Genomic DNA, 3,086 nt, shown 5'->3' on the forward strand with positions numbered 1-3,086 from the left:
CTAGAAAAACTGAATAAAGTTGCTAAATTTGCTTCATAAAAAATAAATATTTCTATGAATAGTATGATGAAATTCTATTTCTCAAGTAGTTTTTTAAAGTTCTGATTTTTAAATACCCATATGTAGAATATTTTAAAATAATTACAGTTTTATTATTTGTGCTTACTCCAAAGTAGGATAGACAAGAACTCCCTAATAGAGATCTTATTACTTCCTAGGTGAAGAAATATTAAAAATATTAAATTTATTCTATTAATTTTCAGTAGGTAAATGTGTGCCAATATAGTTTTAAGATCCTGAACAAAATTGTTCTCTAAGATGAAACATTATCCCCCCAGTAATCTTCATAAGATAGCATTTTCTAAATTGAAGTAAATTCAAATTACCACTGGCTCTGAATTTCTGAATAAGTAAAGGATAAATTATCATGCAGTCATCTTACCACTCAAGGTCTTATTACTGACAAATACATTTAGAGACAACCACACTGAAAATCCAGATTCTTAAAAAACTTTCTCACAAACCTTGCTCAGATGAACATTTCAGATCTCAATTAAATTTCTACCTGATATTCAAACCTGTGTCCTGGGTTTGTTTTTCTCCTAAGAGCCAGGGTGATGGCTTTTCCAATTATAGCCATATTTGAAAATCCCTAAATCTTTAAATAAAGGTTTCTTTGGATCCCATGGGAAGAATGTCTGTGTGGACTACACAACATTAACTCGGACACAACAGTCAGGTTAAGAGAATTATAATTCAGAGACAAAGACATCCATTTATTTTTCATGTCTGCTCAAGAAAATCATACTGTTCACGGGGTTCTCAAGGCAAGAATTCTGAAGTGGTTTGCCATGCCCTTCTCCAGTGGACCACGTTTTGTCAGGCTGTATATTGTCACCCTGCTTATATAATATATATGCAGAGTACATCATGCGAAATGCAGGGCCGGATGAAGCACAAGCTGGAATCAAGATTGCCAGAAGAACTGTCAATAACCTCAGATATGTAGATGACAACACCCTTATGGCAGAAAGTAAAGAGTAACTAAAGAGCCTCTTGATAAAAGTGAAAGACAAGAGTGAAAAAGCTGACTTTAAACTCAACATTAGAGGATGATGTTTCAGAGACCTAGCCTGCTGTTACCTAGGTCCACTGGTGATACTTTCCTGTTCCTGGCCTCTAAACCTCATCTCTCAGTTTATCGGCCTGTCATCAGCAAGCAGATAGAGTTTGGACTCTATGGAGAGGAAGGACACTAAGAGGTATTTCACGCATGGGCTTTGGAAGGAGATAACTGTCACTATTCACACGGCCTCTCTGACAGTCCATATGGTGTAGTGTGCAAGTATTTTCAGTGAGGGTACTCTATTTACAGAGACCGCCACAGATATGAACATAGCAAGCCACTGAAACAGGAAGAAGCAACTGCTACAGACCTAACTGCAAAGTCAGCCCTTGCTGCTTCCACGAGTCATCAGTTGGACTGACTGCTGAAATGAACATGGGTGAGGCTGAGTCAAGAAATTCAACGTTTGCAACTGTAGGCGCCAATTCAGAAGACCGGGTAAATGCCATCGAGTGTGTTCCAGGGCAGCCCTACTGTGGCCAGACTGCCCCTTCCTCCGCTGAAGCCCCCCTGCAGGACTCAGTGACCCAGGAAGATGCAGAGAAGGAGCCAAGTGCGGTGGAGACCAAGAAGCAGCTCTGCCCCTATGCCGCGGTGAGGGAATGCCGCTATGGGGAGAACTGTGCATGCCTGCACGGAGACGCCTGTGAAAAGTGCCGGCTGCAGGTCCTCCAACCCCTGGATGCTGCCCAGAGGTCACAGCATATAAAATCCTGCATCGAGGCCCACAAGAAGGACATGGAGCTCTCGTTCGTGGTGCAGCACAGCAAGGACATGGTGGGCGGCATCTGCAAGGAGGTGGTCTACAAGAAAGCCAACCCCAGAGAGCGCCATTTCAGGATCCTCTCCAACTGCTGTCTCAAGTGTATTCGCAAGTGGAGGAGTGCTAAGCAACTTGAGAGCAAGATCATAAAGTCCTGTCCAGAATGCCTGATCACATCTAACTTTGTCATTCCAAGTGAGTACTGGGTGGAGGAGAAAGAAGAGAAGCAGAAACTCCTTCAGAAATACAAGGAGGCAATGAGCAACAAGGTGTGCAGGTATTTTGATGAAGGCCGTGGGAGCCGCCCATTTGGAGGGAACTGTTTTTACAAGCATGCGTACCCTGATGGCCATAGAAGAGCCACAGAACAGAAAGTGGGAACATCAAGCAGATATCTGGCCCAACGAAGGAACCACTCTGGAAGCTCATGGAGGAACCAGAGAACAGCAACCCTTTTGACGACAAAGAGGAAGTTGTCACCTTTGAGCTGGCCAAGATGTCACTTATGCTTTTGGCTGCAGGTGGGGACAACGACCTAACAGACTCTGAAGATGAGTGGGACTCGTTTCATGATGAGCTGGAAGATTTTTATGACTTGGATGTATAGCAACTTGGCGGGGCACATGAACTGTGGTCTGCCAAACCTCAGACGGCAGCAGGCCTCGGGAGGACAGCCGTACCCCGCCGCTCTCCTAGGCGGGCCTTCAACTCCAGGTGCTGTCCTAATCATTTTTACCCAGGGCCTGTCTTCTCAATCCCTCACCTTTCCCCAAGGAGTATGTTGTTTTCTCTGTTTAAAAAAGTTGCCAAAATAAATCTGAAAGTCACTTTTTCTGTAACATGAATTTAACTATCAGATAGTTCATGTAGGTTTGTTGCAGTCATGTTTTCCACCAGATCCACACAGTTTGAGGGGAGCGTATCTGGATTTCCAGGCTTCATTTCTGAGGACACTGGGTTCATAAGTTACAGCACTGGTCCCTGCTTCGGGGATCCAGGAATCGGGGTGATGGGAGAAGAATCTGAACTGTAACAAGTAGCAGCCTTCTGCTCTAGACTTGAGCAGTGGGTACTTGGTTTCTGGTAAAATCTGCTTTACACCTATGTGTTCCATCTGGTCCCTGGCCTGTCATCCCTGCCTTGTGTACTCATCCTGTAGTTTCGGTCTCTCGTTTTATTGCACACAAGTAATACTAC

The 3,086-nt window shown here is 43.9% G+C and overlaps 1 pseudogene; it reads left to right on the forward strand.

Moving 5' to 3' along the window:
* The first annotated feature begins 1,239 nt into the window (after positions 1–1,239).
* On the forward strand, positions 1,240–2,496 carry LOC102269791 (E3 ubiquitin-protein ligase makorin-1 pseudogene; annotated as a pseudogene).
* The last annotated feature ends 590 nt before the right edge of the window (positions 2,497–3,086 follow it).

The sequence above is a fragment of the Bos mutus genome, chromosome 7, assembly GCF_027580195.1.
Source record: "Bos mutus isolate GX-2022 chromosome 7, NWIPB_WYAK_1.1, whole genome shotgun sequence".
Taxonomy (NCBI): domain Eukaryota; kingdom Metazoa; phylum Chordata; class Mammalia; order Artiodactyla; family Bovidae; genus Bos; species Bos mutus.